Raw genomic sequence first — 16,662 nt, 5'->3', positions numbered from 1 at the left:
GGAAACAAGAAACAGAAACAAACTTCAAAAAAAAAAAAAAAAGACTATCATTTCTGTAATTCTATTTTAAATATCTTGGGTTCTTAGTCTTGCTTTCTTATACAAACGTCATCCTCAGGAACACTTGCGCTGATTTACTGTATCTATGCTAAAAGCAGATTTCTAGATAAAGAATTAACCGGTTTCAATAATGTACACCATGGTGCACAAACTCATGATTCTATTTACACAGAATATGAAGCGGTACACTGAGCTACAGGAAACTGGAGGCTTCAAGAAGCTCTCACAGCTTCTACTATCCTAAGCTCACGAACCGGCCCTGGTCTGGGCACTGGGATTTGGAGCATGCCATCGCACCATCCCTCACCACCACCACCACGGCTTCCACTCCCTGAGCACCCATCGCCTGCAAGGCCTCCCAGCTGCCTGGGCAGGAGGCGCTGTCACTCACGTTAGACAGAGGATGAAATCAGGCCTCCATCTGAGTGGTTAAGTAAGCTACTCAAGCTCACAGGGCTAGTGAGTGGCTGAGATTAAATGTAAATCTGGGTAATACAAAGACCATGTTCTTTTCTTGTACTACACTGGCTTAGATGTACCCTACTAAAGGCCTAAAGAGAGAAAATAAAAGGACAAGAAATTAGAAACTTATAAAGAAAAAAGAATGCAAAATTTTATTTTGTGTTTGAATTTTTTATATCAATGTGGAATACATTGAAAGAGACTATAAATTCTACAAACCTGAAGAGGATAATAGGGAACCATTCTGAATAACTTTATGCCAATAAATTTGACAACCTGATAAAATAGGCAAACTCCTTGAAAGATACAGATGAATAAAACTGACCCAAGAAGAGATAGACAACTTGAGTAGCACTGTATAAATGAAAGAAATTGAATTCAGACTTATGCAATCTAGAAGAGGCAAAACTAGAATCAGAGGAGGGGATTAACTGCAAAGAGGCATGAAGGAGCCTTTTAGGGGAATATTACACTGTTCTATATTTTGTTTGTAAAGTTGAAGGCCAGGCATGGTGGCTCATACCTGTAATCCCAGCACTTTGGGAAGCTGAGGTGGGAGGATTGCTTAAGGCCAGGAGTTTGAGGCCAGCCTGAGCAACATAGCGAGATTCCATCTCTACAAAAAACTTAAGAAAATTAGCCAGGCACAGTGGTACATGCCTATATAGTTCCAGCTATTCAGGAGGCTGAGGCAAGAGGATCCCTTAAACACGGGAGTTTGAGGTTGCAGTGAGCTATGATGATACCACTGCTCCCCAGCCCAGGCAACAGAACAAGACCTTGTATCCAAAAAACAAACAAAAACAAAAAAGAAAATTGAACTTAGACTTATGAAATCCAGAGAAAGCAAAAGTAGAGTCAGGAGAGGGGACTGGCCACAAAGAGCCACAGGGGAATTTTTTAGAGGAATACAACTGTTCTACATCTTGAGTTTGGTGATGATTACAGAACTATACGTAATCACCAAAATTCATCAAACTATAGATTTAAAATGATGAATTTTATTATTTGTAAATTATACTTCAATACCACAGGAAAAATTTAAAAGCTTATTTGTTTTCATTCTAGCCATCTACTCCAGGGTCAAACCATAATCAGTCACTAGTTGCTAATGTAACAGGAATAATAGTAGCACGGTAATAGTAATACGATGTTGGCTATATATCCTCAATGTATTGTCTCATCAACAGCATCACTCAACTCCTTGGAAAACATTCACATGAATCAAAAGCAGTCTTCAGGGTTCCCACTGTGTCAGGCAGGTCCCCAAAGATGACTTCGTACAGGTGTAGAGCAGAGCACTTGGTGGACATCAAAGTGTCCATTTGGCTGTCGTGTCATCAGTGAGGTAGTTATTCGCCGGGAAGCTGTAACGTTGGCAACCACCTGCGAAAGCACAAGGAACCCCAGCCGTTTTTCTCCACACCTTGTAAACATGATTCAGACCAGGACAGGAAGTTGGGACAGTGAGCTGACATTTGGGATGCAGGCGCTCTGCAAATGTTTATACTGCCAGCGTTTCCTGTGTGACAACTAGAATTTGGTCTTCGCAAAAACAAGTGTGTGTTTCTTGGTCCAGTGTAGGCTCCTTAAAAATAGACGGAGACGTGACCTGTGGTGTTCAGGCATTGGTGTTCCCTCGCCTCCCCTGGTATCTCAACCAGGACAGCAGGCCTTGAGGGAGACCCAGAAGAAACAGAATTCAGGGCAGAGGACAGAAGGGTTTGCACTCTAAGTCCGAGTGTACAGACCTGAGAAATACCAAGAGTAAGCAGCCTGACTCCTGAAGTCAGCTTAGGGGGAAAGGGCATCGGTGTGAGAAAGTTGAGAAAAGACTTCCCTGGGAGTTATAGTCCCAAGGAATTTTCCAGTAGGCAAACTACAGGACAGAGCTGAGAAAGTGTTAGAGTTCTCACTTTGAGGAAACACAGAAAAAAGAACAGGAAGTAAGAATTGTGGGGGATGCAAGGCCTGGATTTGGTTTGGAAAGATGTCTGCTAAAATATACAGTACTCAGGTCCTAAGAGGTTGGGGCTGTTCACCTGAACAAAATCCATCCCAAATTCGATGCACGATAATAGGAAGGCAAAGTCAAAGAGAGGAAGGAAAAAATTAGGAAGCTTGAAATACACAGAATAGACACTAGAACAAGGTGGTCTAAGAAAGACTTCTGCACTGCATGTCACAGATTTTAAATAATTGACAAATGAAGTGTCAAAGAAGTACTCTGAGGAAATATCCTGTGTATGTGGTAGACTTTCCCTCCAGGATATGAGACCTCACACTTTTGATCTATGTCCCCCTATTCAGTTCCCACTTCTGGGCCGAATCTTGAACTGGTAAATGTTAACTGGCACCTTGTAAAGGTGAAACCCAAACCTCTCTCTCGCTTTGTCTTTTTTTTTTTTTTAGACAGAGTGTCGCTCTGTCGCCCAGGCTAGAGAGCTGTGCCATCAGCCTAGCTCACAGCAACCTCAGACTCCTGGGCTCAAGTGATCTTCCTGTGTCAGCCTCCCGAGTAGCTGGGACTACAGGAGTGCACCACCATGCCCGGCTAATTTTTTCTATTTTTAGTAAGACAGGGTTTTGCTCTTTTGCTAGCTGGTCTCCAACTCCTGAGCTCAGGCAATCCTCCTGCCTTGGCTTCCCAGAGTGCTAGGATTACAGGCGTGAGCCACTGCGCCCGGCCTCTCACTTGTATTCACGTTCCTTTTCCTTGTCAGTCACTGATGTTCTGGGTCTGCGATGGCAATGTGAATCTAGATGGCCTATTGGCAAACTATGGCCCATGTGCCAAATCCAGTTTAACACTGGTTTTTATGTGAGCTAAGAATGGTTTTTATATTTTTAAATATTTGAAAAAAATCAAAATAGTATACTTTATAACACATGAAAACAACGTGAAATTCAAATTTCAGTGTCCATAAATAAAGTCTTATTGGAACACAGCCATGGCCGTTTCTTTACGTGTTGTCTGTGGCTGCTCTCGTGCTCTGACAGCAGAGTTGCTGCAGGGGAGTCTGTGCGGGGCCATCCGTGACTGTGCACGGCTGCTCAGCAGGCTGCAGATCAGTAACACGGCTTTCACACGACAGAGTTCTGAGTGCCACGTGCATCACTGCACCACACATCTTACTTAATTTTATTATCAGTGCATACTCATCACGTCAAAACAAGAAAAGCGGACTTTGAAGCCACAGCGTAACATGGGTTATTTTGTCACTGAATCAAACGGCAAAGTATTCTTTAGTGTGCAATGACACTAGAGCTACGTCGATAGAAAACAGAGGGTGCTATTATGAGACTCAGTACCCATCACAATATTCCCAACTCACAGGAAAGTGATGGGAAGAAAAATTAGAAAATTTAAAACAGAAGCTCATCACAGCAGAATTCCTTCACAAAAGAAATGAAAATGAAGCTGCAACCGAAGTAAGTTATCGAGTGGGCTCATTTGTTAGTGAAACAAGGAAAGCTCTATATCAATAGTGAGTTAATTAACTGCAGCAGCCTAAGAGGCATGTCCAGAGGACATAAACTTAAGATGATTAGCCTTTCAGTGATAACAGTTGCTTGAAAAGTTAAAGGCACTGGGAGCAATATCAACAGTCAATTAAGAAACAAGGCAAACATTTCCTTGCAAAGCAGTCCTCCTTGGCTCTTGGTGAGTCTAGGCATGTCGGTTGTTGTTTATTCAAGGAGTCAATGAAAGAAGGTTGAAGTGCCTGAAGAAATCAGGCTCTCTCCATAGTCTGTGGAACAACTACAGGTGAGAATGTTTTCAAAGAAGTTGAGAAAACACTAATTTAGTAGAATCCAAAGTGGAACCTACTAAGATGTTACAATTGATAATGGTAAAAATGGATGGAACAGAAAAACCAAAAAATTACAAATTTACAAGGCTTGTGGAAATGTAAGGTGTTAAAAGCTATTTCTTGCATCAGAAGTTCCTTCCCAGAAAACCTACCGTGTGCGATTGAGCCAATGGTGTCAACAGTGAATGTGACAGTCCCTCTCTTGGACTTAACTATTATCAGTTCCGGAACTTTTTGTCAGGAATAAGCTGTATTTGTCCTACACGCAGCAGTTTGATGGCTTAGTAAAGTTGTCTTACATTATTTTGAGCTCACAGCCGAGATTTAAACTTTTCTGAACAAGAACTGCCCTCAACCACTATTACTGAGTTCTGAAGGGCTTTGGAAAGTAGGTTTTGTCACAGACTTGATAATGCAGCCTAATAAATTCAACCTAAAATTAGAAGGCAAAACAGCACTTATGTGCAAAAATTCTACTGTGTTAAAGTCATTTCAATGACAACTAACATTGTTTGAATCACAGGTCATGTCAAATTGCTTTAAGTACTTTCCATGCTGTTAAAATTTAAAAAAATGAGCTCTCCCTTCTCACATACGTTTGCAGTGGACATAATTTCTAAGCTCAAACTAAAGCCCTAATGGTGTTTGTGAACCTGGATTTCCATACTTCAAAATCTGTGTAATTGAGAAGTTGTCACCTAATAGTGAATAGGAAGATGCTAATCTGCAATGTAATGACGTACTGGAAAGCAAACACCCAGAGAAGAATCTAACAGAATCCCATGGTTACCTTCCATGTGATGCATATGCTCAATTAAAACCATATACTTATGGACTGATATCAACATTTGCATTTTCAAGGTAAAAAATACATAAAATCTCATTACAGAGAAGCACTAAGAGATGAGCATTACAACAGATTTTGATAATAGGGAACACTGACTTTGAATCCCAATAAGTAGAGTGTTATTCCTTACCAAAAAAAGAATTCTATTATTCTCATTAGACCTGTATTACAAAGCTTGCACTAAGAATTATATTTTGAATTTAGTGACTGAAATTTTTGTGAAAATTTGTTCGCTCCTTACAAATACCTACACAGTGTCTTGGCTCACAAAGCTTAAGACACGCACTACATGGCTCTTCCCGGAAAAGGTTTGCTGACTGCTGGTCTGGGTTCAAACTCTGGAGGCATCACTCTGACTTCCCCAGGGGGCATCCTTGTGTAAGGCGCTGGCACCCGATCACAGGCGGCTGCTGCAGAGTGGCTCGGCTGTGCTTTGGGGCGAAGGACGTGCTTCCGCGTGTCCACAGTTACAGGAACACTCCTGCTTCTGCATATGCCACGGGGGAAACTGGAAGGTGTTCCCAAAGGACCTTGGGAGAAGGTTTGGTCCCTCTCTGCGGTCTCACGAGAATGCCAGAAAAGTGGCGAGGCTGGAACCTGGGCCCTACCCAGACCGAAACCAGTCTCTTCTGTTGCTCTCTGATCCCTGCCTTGAAGCGGGCAGCAGTGACCCGATGCCCACGGGCCTGGCCACAAAACCACTGAAGTCAGCAGGAGAACAGAGTCCTGCTGCCTGTGCCCCAAGACCTCAGGGGGGGATAAGGTCCTCCTTCCCCTCACTCCTTCCTGAGGGCTGTGACTTGGACCCTGCCTGCCATCGGCTGTGAGGACACACTGGTGTCCCAGCGGGGGGGGGGGGGGGGGGGGGGCGCTCTGCTCCCTTTTGGCAGCTTTTAGATGGTCTTTCTTCTTCTGGGTCATTCCCTTTAGCGTCACTTCTTCTCCTTCCTTGGAAATCCATGTAACTGTGGTCAGCACAGGCTTTCCTATGACTGGGGACAACTGGAACCAGAATGGGGACAGGGAAGGGGGTTTCTAGGAATGGCTTTTATCGGAGTTTTCATCTACACTTGTTAGGGTGTGAAGTCCACACTCGGGGGCAGAAAGAATTCTCAGACAGTGATTAGGACACATAGAAGTAAAAGTTTGTTTATTTTCCTGAGAAAGAGAGAGAGGCCACGGCACAGAGGGAGGAAAGTTGCTTGGTGCTTTTAAAGGGTAAAAAATGGCTTTTTTCCGTCTGCTCCAGCAGACTGATGACGAAAGGAGCTGTAAAGCCGCTGCGCTGGGCTTTTCTGTTTCTCACGGAGCAGATTCATAGCAGATATTAGTTTCTTCTTTCTTCTTGATAGCAGGAGGCATCTGCTACTGTCTCTTCTCGAGGAGGCAGGGGAAGTTCGCACTCCTACTGTCCACTCAGAACTCCTCGAAGGCTGCTTAAACAATACTCAAAAAACCTTTTTATACGCAGTGAATTTTTGATGATGATCCATCAGATAGATAGTCTACCCTTTCCTTCCCTCTCCCAGAAACTTTCTTTCCTTTTCGAATGTGAATTGACCAGCTCAGATGAATGTTAATGAAGATTTATATCTTCTTTTGTCTGTTCAGTTTCTTTTAATTGCTAGGTAGACATCTCTGTAGGAGAGGTATTTATGCTACTAACCCTAGAGGCAGGGCTTGTGCTACTCTAAGTGGCTGCCAGTTATAAATTTATTTTTTTGTTAGCCAGTTAGCGAGACCGTTCTTTCAAGATTCTAGAGGGACAACAGCACTTTACAGACCACAGTGGATCCCAGGCAGTTTATGAGACTAAACTGATAGGGTCTCACTTAGGACACGGGGACAGTCTCAACAGAAAAGGAGGTGGGCACACTGGCCCGGACACAAACCACTCATGGCCTACACTGCACAAGGGCCCAGGGTCCAGGCCACCTCAGTTATGACGGACACAGGTATGCATAAGCCTTTTCTCCTACATTGTCTCATTCACACTCAAAATCACCCTTCCATATAGGAACTGTTGGAAATGACTATTAACCCTCTTTGACAAAAGGTATTGAACGAGAAGTTGAAAATCTCTTAAGATGGAAACCATCTTTAAGAGGAACTAGGAAACACTGGGACTAAAAAGTACTTTACTAGGTAATGTGTTATAAATCTATTTCTGTTCTGATAATGAGCTAAAGGGATACAAAACAGTCAGGTCCCAGGGAGCTACATAGGAATTCTATTTGTCAACTAATCATATGACGTGTAAAACTGAAATTGACACTTTGTTCTGTTGTTACAATTTTCCTATTTTATTTTCTTTCCATTCCATGTAAAGAAATAAGACTTATTTCATCGAGTTGTTTTTATTATCCATTGAAACTGCAAACCTTGGTGTCTGTAAGGCAACCAGGAATGTGGGACCTGTTTGATGATGGAGCTGAACCAAGAGTGTTAAGAAGCCAGAGTTTCTTTGGTGTTTTGACAGCCAAGACAATGGACTGTCTCCTGCTTGAGCTTACAAGCACAGACATAGCATAAAAGTGCTTCTGATACAGTGTCTGATAACAATGTTTCTCATAACCCTTAAGCCTACACTAAATGCCTTTTTTTATACTTCAAAACTGTTGCCATTTTCCCTATTTTACAGATCAGAACATGGAGGCTCAGGGCATGATGTGGCTGGTGGAGAGATCACACGTGAAGTGGTGGCAGGGAGTCAATGCCACCTTCCCAGAGCCCCCCCCCACCACCACAGCACGAGGACCCAGGGAGAAGTAGGAAGGCCTGGTCCACAGCATATTAAATAGTTGCTTGAAGTCATTTTTATTAGGTGTTTCTATTAAATCAGAAAAATACTTATGCTATTAAGTGCCAAAGTAAGTTACAAGACAGTCGTGTTTTTGTGTGTCTTTATGCTTAGAAAAAGTTATCAAAAACTTATTAAGAACAATGAAAGAGATGGGGGAAAAGATATACCAAAATATTGTCAACATTATCTCTAAGTGATGGAATTACAGGCAATTTTTATTTTCTTCCTTGGGTTCCTCTGTATTTTCCAAATTTTCTACAAGGAGCATGTATTTCAACTCTAAGTTCGTTTGCATGCCATACCGGCATGCATCTTAAGTCCTGGCAGCTAACACATTCAGAACAGACTGGAAGAGTGAGATGGAGAAATCAGATTTCCTGGGTTGATGACCTGTCACTGCTGATCGAAAAGGCTCAGCGACAATCAGGCAAAATTAATAAACAGGCAAACACGGATCATGGATCATCCCTCTAAGGAAAAAGAAAGCATCCTGAAGCACACAGGAAGAAAAATGGGTTACTGGAGGAGCTGTTGCTTTTGGATTTTCTTTTGTTTAGATAGTGACACGCCCAGTTTAATCTCTGAAACAGTAGGGGGTACTTGTGGGTGGACTCGACCCACACCCTGTATGATGAGTCAGTAGATGCAGTAAAAGGGTGTGCATACTGACTTCCCTGTCAGTTGGTGGCTCTTGCCCAGAAGGAACAAGCTGCAAAGTGGTTTTTGGGTCCTGTGACCAGCTCTAGTCTCAGGAGAAGCACTCTAATGCCCCAGGTGGCAGGTGGGGCCCTGGAACTTCCAGGCGTGTCCTTATGCTCCACCTTGGCAGGGGTGGTGGGGGAGTGAGACTGGGCAGGGCTGGGTTGGGTGAGCCTGCCCTCAAGCTCCACAGATGCTTTTTGCAGGGGTCAAAGGTCTGTTCCCCACCTCTGGGCAAAGGTGCCAAAGAGGGGCTGAAGTGGCTCCACTCAACCAAAAAGTCTGCAGTGTGGAGGTGGGGCTGCCTGAGACCTGCAGTCTGGCAGTCTGGAGCAGGCCTCCTTCCTTTCCACCCTCCCCTATTCCTCGGTTTCTCCCAGGCCTTTGCCGGCAGTCAGGCCCTCAAGCCAGCTGAGCTCCCCCATGGCTGTGATGCAGGCCAGAGGTTCCCTGCCAGGATTCCAGCCTGAGAGGGGAGTGTGGCCCTCCGGTGGGAGGAGGGGTGCTCCACAAGCACAACACAGCTAGGACCCACACTGATCTGCCCCTGAAGGCACACGCACCCCCAGACTAATTCATAAATATTCCCTGTGTGCCGCTGGGCAATGCAATTGAGACCTGGGGGTACAGGATCTGGCCAGTGGGCCCATCCCCAGGGCCTGGGAGATCAATCCCTGACCATGCCAGGGAGAAGCATGCTGGTCCCCAGCTAAAAAGTGGGCAAAAGACATGTACAGAAACTTTTCAAAAGAAGATAGACTAATGGCCAACACAAAAAAATGCTCAACATCTCTAATCAGGGAAATGCAAATCAAAACCACAATGAGTTATCACTTAACTCCAGTGAGAATGGCTTTTATCAAAAAATCCCAAAACAACAAATGCTGGCAAGGATGCAGAAAAATAGGAACACTCATTCACTGCTGGTGGGGCTGCAAACTTGTATACCCTCTATGGAAAGTAGTATGGAGACACCTCAAAGAGCTACAGGTAGAACTACCATTTGACCCAGCAATCCCACTACTAGGTATTTACCCAAAGGAAAAAAAGACATTCTACATAAAAGACATCTGCACACAAATGTTTACAGCAGCACAATTCACAATTGCAAAGATGTGGAAACAACCCAATGCCTGTCAATACATGAGTGGATTAATAAAATGTGGTATATGTATACCACAGAGTTCTACTCAGCCATTAAAAAAAAAATGGTGAACTAGCACCTCTTGTATTATCCTGGATGGAGCTGGAGACCATTCTTCTAAGTGAAGTATCACAAGAATGGAAAAACAAGCACCACATGTACTCATCATTAAATTGGAACTAATCGATCAACACTTATGTGCGTGACATTCATCGGAAATCAAATAGGTGGGAGCGGGGAAGAGGGGATGGGCAAATTCACACCTAAAGGGTACAACGTACACTATCTGAGTGATGGGCACACTAATAACTTTGACTCAAATGGTACAAAAGCAATCTATATAACCAAAACATTTGTACCCCGGTAATATTCTGAAATAAAAAAAAGTGTGTCACAAAAAGAAAAAAATCTGAACTAAAAGTATGTTATTGAGTTTCTAATGCATTAAATCATAACCACTTAATGACCCCCCCCCCCCCAAAAAAGAGAAATGGATTACCAAGAAGAACAAAATCACCAGAGCTAGCCTACATGTCCGTTCTCACTTTCCATGAAGTCGTTGGGGTGACAACAGAAAGACAACACAGAGAGCTCTGAGCTTTTCACACTCTTAAGCAGCACTTGTGATTTCAAACCAGTAGGATAATTGCTGATACAGTATTAAACACAATTAATTGGTAAATAACTGTTCATGTCCATCTGCTGGATGTGATCTGTTCAAAAGAGGAAAGACTCAAGGTAAAGTATTCATTCCAGAGAATCAAAATGCAAGCAATCACTTGGAATGACTACTCTTTAAACACTTAAAGTAAGATTTTTGGGTTTTGTGATTTTAGAAGCAAGATTTAATTCATATAGTAAACTAAAAAATTACCTCTTGAAATATCTTACCAACAAACTAGAATAACAATGCCTCAGTTTTCTTGCCATCACAAATAAGCCAATCATTTAGCAAATGACTTGACTTGAAAAATAAAAGCAATTGGATATCATCTCTCAGGACAATCTATAGTGATGCACCCCTAAGTTAGGGAACAATTAAATATCTAATTTGGTAATTTGGGAGTAATTTAGGCCACGGGAGATTTTAATTATATTTAAATGGTTAAAACTGAGTTGTTTTTTTTTCAAGGTCTCACTCCAGCCCAGGCTGGAGTGCAGCATTGTCATTATAGCTCACTGTAACCTCAAACTCTTGGAGCTCAAGCAATCCTCTTGCCTCAGCCTCCCAAGTAGCTGAGACTGCAGGTATGTGTGACTATGCCTGGCTAATATTTTTATTTTTTGTAGAGACGGGGTCTCGCTATGTTGCCCAGGCTGGTCTTGAACTCCTGGACTCAACTGATCCTGTTGCCTTGGCCTCCCAAAGTGCTAGGATTACAGGTGTGAGCCACTGCAACCAGCCTGGAGAGTAGTTAATTTAAATAATTGACTTTATTACTTTTTCTTAACAATTTGAGACCACTGAAATTGATAGCACTTCCTAGATTTGGATCTGTTCCTCTTGCTTGTCTTTCCTTCTGTAGCAGACTCTTTTGCAGTGATGACTAAATCACACAGATGCCAACAAAGTTGCATGCTTACATAAGCACTTTGCTTTTTTGCAACATTATGGTCACAATGAATATTTCACTTTTCATCATTCTACACTTTTGCATAGTTTTTCTTTTCTCAGATTATTTGAATTCACAAAGCAAGGGCAAAGGATCCAGTGCACCCCCCTTAAAAAAATTAATTGGAAGGCCATTAGGCTGAGATGGTGCTTTGGGTCCTACATAAGCAAAACAAAACCCAACTCAGTGTAAACAGTAAAAGGAAACGCAGGCGTAACCAATCAGAAACCACCAACTAACCTCCAACTGGAGACTTACCACTCAGAAACCACAAACTAACCTCCAACTAGAGATTTACCAATCAGAAACAACCAACTAACCTCCAACTAGAGATTTTACCAATCAGAAACTGCCAACTAACCTCCAACTAGAGATTTACCAATCAGAAACAACTAACTAACCTCCAACTAGAGACTTACAAATCAGAAACTGCCAACTAACCTCCAACTGGAGACTTACCAATCAGAAACCATGAACTAACCTCTATATCTGGAGGCTTCCACTCTAATCAATCAAATATTTGTCTTCCTTGTGCAAACACCTTGCAAAATAAGCTGTCCCCTCCAGGGAGCCAACACCTTTGTGGTTTGGCACTGATTCATGAATCTGTTTGCTCAAGTAAACTCCCTAAAATTTTAATGTGGCTAATTTTTATCTTTTAACATCCTTCATCCTCTTAATTCCTTGCTATGTTTTTAACATGTCACATGACACATTTAAAAGTGAGGCTGGGCCAGGCCTCCCCCAAGAGACCATTGATAGAATTATGCAAGAGGAATGATGAATCAGAAGTAGGTGAGGGTCTCTGAGGCATCGTAATCAGGGAAAACCACAGAAGCAAAACTGCACAGGCCACAGCTCGGGCTGAGCACAAACCTCGGGGCAGGTGTTAGGAAGAGGGGGCCTGTGGGCATCTGACAGCAGCACTCTGGGGCCACCTGGCAACTGGTCATAACAAAATGATCACCGAAGGCTCCCAGGGCAAGCAGCACCTGGGGCTCTGGCCCTTTGTCTGTTAAATCAGTAGTCCTCAACCTTTTTGGTACCAGGGACTGGTTTCATGGAAGACAATTTTTCCATGGACTGGGGGGTGTGGCGGTTTCAGGATGATTCAAGTGCATTGCATTTATTGTGCACTTTATTTCTATTATTATTACATTGTTAACCTCTCTGCTAATGATCATCCGTATCTGCAGCTGCCTCCCAGCGCTAGCTTCAGCCCCATCTCAGACCATCAGGCATTAGATTCCCATGAGGAAAGTGCCACCTAGATCCCTCGCGTGGGCAGTTTACAGTAGGAGTCACGCTCCTATGAGACTCTAATGCCGCTGCTGATCTGACAGGAGGCAGAGACAGCTGGCGATGTGATCGAAGGGGAGTGGCTGTAAATACAGATGAAGCTTCGCTCCGCCACTCACCTCCTGCTATGCGGCCCAGTTCTTAACAGGCCAGCCATGGACTGGTACCCGTCTGCAGCCCAGGGGTTGGGGACTACAGCGTTAAATGGACGAGTGATGAAGAAATAACGCCCCGACTAATGAAGTCACTGCTGTGAGCGGGAAGGGATGATCTGTGAGCAAAGGCAATCCAGGAAATACTGGACAAGCCTGCTTGGCCAGAGAGAAAGCAGGGCACGAGGGCAGATGGATGGCAGCCTGGAGAGCCCCACAGAGGACCTCTGCCACACACATGCAGTCCTGAGCTGATGCTGGTGACAAGAGGAGCCTGCTGCCATGTCTAGCAAAGCCGGATTTAAAGGTGAGGGTAGGGAAAGAGTGTGGGGGCCAGGGGGAAGGGTGAGGAAGCCCAATAGGAACCAAAACCGGTGACTAGGACCAGCCCAGGGAGACGGAACAGAGGGCCAGGGAACACGATGACCACAGGTGAGGCAGAGGAGGGAGCATCACTGTGACCACAGTGTCAGACCTGGGTAACGAGGAGAGCAGAGAGCAAAGGTCGTAGGACAGAGTAAAGCACAAGCTTAGGAGGGCCCTTGGATGAGAAGGTGGGAGGCTGGGTAAGAGGCAGGAGAACGCACCTGCTTCAGGTAGCTGGCACCAAGTCAGATGCTCTGCACGCTCAGGAAGACTGGGAACTGAGCAAGGAGACGCTGCCTCTGCCCCCAAGACCCCACACACTCCAGGACTAAAAGGAAGAGGCTTTAGTGCAAAAAGAAGGCAGGCAACTCCTGTCCCTGCTCTGGGCCCTAAAGACATTCCTGAAGATGTCCTTTACCCTCCTTGGGGGAAACAGGCAGGGCCGGGGCTCGCTCTGCATCAAGCTTTGCCCCGTCCCCCTCCCAGTGAGGCCGCCCTCCCCTCCCTGGCACTTTTGCCCCAAAGATCCTACAGATGCCCCATAACCTGTCGCTCCTCCACTGATAGGGAATATCGTGTCTCTGTGTGCTCTGTACTACAGCAGGGCCATAAGTCAGTCCTCAGTGAATGTTTGCTGGACAAATACATAAAAACATGCAGGTCTCCTCTATCTCACACGCAAACACAGCCTTCCTTTCCTTTTCCTTCCTCCTTGAGCTGACTGTTCCATCCTCATCATCCCCTGAACTGTCAGTCACTCTGGGAACAGCTGAAGTCCTGCTGTCTTTGGCCTCACTGTCTGTGGCAAACCCCTGGGCCTGGCCTGGTCCTCACTGCTCCCACGAGGGGCTCACACTCCTCAGGGCAGGGCCCTGCCTCACTCCTTCTCAAGCCCATGGCTCTGCACGCAGCAGGGTCTCTGTGGACACCTCTCAAGTTCTGCAAGGTACTACCCACTCGGCCTTGCCAGCACCTCCCCAGGCTCAGCTTCCTCCTGCCTCCCGCACAACTCGGGCTTGTGTTCACGCAGCCTCCTCTCTCGCTAGGTCTCATATCATCTGCAGCTCCCCATGCTAACACGGGCCCCCACGCCGTTCACAGGCCCTGCTGGGATAGTTTATCGCCAGCGCTAAATGCTGTTTCCACTCTGCTTCTCCTCCAAGTGCTTGCCAACTTAGGTCAAATGACTGTTTAATAAATTAGTTGCTTGAGTAGAATGGAAAATGTTTATCTTTTCTATTTAGAAAACTTAAATGGCCCCAAACCACACAGACTATGTGTACAGGAACATGTACAACTTAAAAAGCCCACCAGTTTTAAAAACTATACCTGACCTGGCAAACCATTCTGGAGCAGTTTTTAAGACCACTAGTCTGGGAATCAGTCTAGCCCCAGCAATCCCCCGTCCAACAGCCTTGGGTAGAACATCCACCTGCTGTGTCTCAGTGCTCTCGCATGTACAAAATGATCTAGTCAAGTTCTGTCACACCAGAGGTGACTTTGGCCCTGTGGGAGGCTGCATTTGTTCTCCCACAAGTGAGCCTGGGTACAATTAAACAGGACGTGTTAAGTTTGAAAGTTTCAACTCAGGTTTTCAGACAAAACATTGTTTCCAATGCCACATCTTCATTGGCTTGGAAGGCTGGCAGTAGTGTGCACGAATGACCCACAAAGTCACACAAGGCTATGCACGCACAGCAATTCAGAACGGTGCATTATTTATCGAGCATTCAGATGTGCCAGCACCATGCAAGCATTTAGGGAGTTGCCTTTGCTTAAAATGCATGCCAGACCCACAGGGTGGTACCATCACTATGCCCATTTTACAGATGGGGAATGCCTGGTGCAGAGCAGCTTGGTTAACTTATCTGAGGTTGTGAGCGATGGAGTTGGGATGGCACCTAACAGTCTGACCCCAGAGCTTGCCTCTAGTCATCAGAAAAACAGACAGACACAGCTTCTGGATTATTGATGGAAAAGTATATACAGATAGAAAGGTCTGAATGATATTCAGATTTCAGCAATGTTTGATCATCTTACCAAAAAAAAAAAAAAAATCCAGCACGCTGACTATTCCTTAAAGGTAAAGAGTTTCTGGTACACAGCATTCACTAAGCCTTTGTAAAGTGCCCACATAAAAGCAGAATGAGAACACCGACTACATCAGGTAGGTATAAGGTGCCAGTATCCAGGTAGCGTATGTACTGAGAACCGGACTGGGTCCCAGACACCTGTTCTGGCACTGGAGCTGGGAAACCTGTCCTTTCTCCTTACTGGAACGTAAGATACAAGGAGAAAGAAGAGAAGCTTATAAACACACAATGAATCCTTCCTATGTCTCTAGAAAGTGGGTGTTTTAAGGTGGTTCAACTTTTTCTGCTGCAGAGAGATCCTTTTTAAAACAGAACAAAAACAAAAGATTTAGAAGTCATCTTTAGGACTTCATTTGTTAAGGTTTAAGGTTGTTGCTTGGAAAGGCATTATGCAAGCCCTGGGGCCCCCTGCATTTTGTGGAGGTGAAAGACCCTGACAGTGATCGAGCTTGCAGTGGGGAAACCACAAAGTAGGTTTAGGAGACCAGGCTTCCAAGTTGCAGTTGAATCACTCAGCTAGGAGAAAACAGCTCCACCAGTTCCACCACCAAAGATGCCAAAAGGAGCAAGGACAGAAAAGGAGCAATAATACACGATTGTAAGGCTGGCTCACGCCTGTAATCCTAGCACTCTGGGAGGCCGAGGCGGGCAGATCGCTCGAGGTCAGGAGTTGGAGACCAGCCTGAGCAAGAGCTAGACCCCGTCTCTACTAAAACATAGAAAGAAATGATCTGGACAGCTAAAAATATATAGAGAAAAATTAGCGGGGCATGGTGGAGCATGTCTGGAGTCCCAGCTACTCAGGAGGCTGAGGCAGGAGGATCGCTTGAGCCCAGAGTGTGAGGTTGCTGTGAGCTAGGCTGACGCCACGGTACTCACTCTAGCCCGGGCAACAGAGTGAGACTCTGTCTCAAAAAACAACAACAACAACAACAACAAAATACACGATTGATAGGGTGATGTGAGAACACCAGCATTCTACTTTGGACCCTGAAGTCCAAAGGATTCTGACCGATCTGACCAAACAAAACCAAGGATTATTGCACAGCTAATACTTTCAAGATCAAAGTTTCACAAATTTCCTATCACTCCCTTTCAATCCTTTCTAACAGTCTCCCGCTTTTTTCCAGACTAATCCCTACTCGTTTCTCAACTGAATCCCTGAGCGGGCACAGGGACAGCACACCCGGCCCGCGGGGGAAAAGGACCAGCAGAGAGGACGCCAGCGGGGGCGGGCAGGGGCGCAGGGCGGCAGGTGACCCCTGCGACAGGGCGCGGGGACCCTGGCGGGAGGCAAGCAGGGCACCAG

At 44.9% G+C, this 16,662-nt stretch overlaps 1 protein-coding gene across 2 annotated transcripts in view; it reads right to left on the bottom strand.

Moving 5' to 3' along the window:
* Positions 1-16,662, bottom strand: part of SRD5A1 (steroid 5 alpha-reductase 1) — a 36,292-nt gene that overhangs the window by 19,204 nt on the left and 426 nt on the right. The window lies entirely within an intron of this gene.

This window comes from Lemur catta, chromosome 12 (assembly GCF_020740605.2).
Source record: "Lemur catta isolate mLemCat1 chromosome 12, mLemCat1.pri, whole genome shotgun sequence".
NCBI classification, from domain to species: Eukaryota; Metazoa; Chordata; class Mammalia; order Primates; family Lemuridae; genus Lemur; species Lemur catta.
Note: the sequence above shows the minus strand (reverse complement) of the source record. Positions and strands in the feature narration are given on the sequence as shown.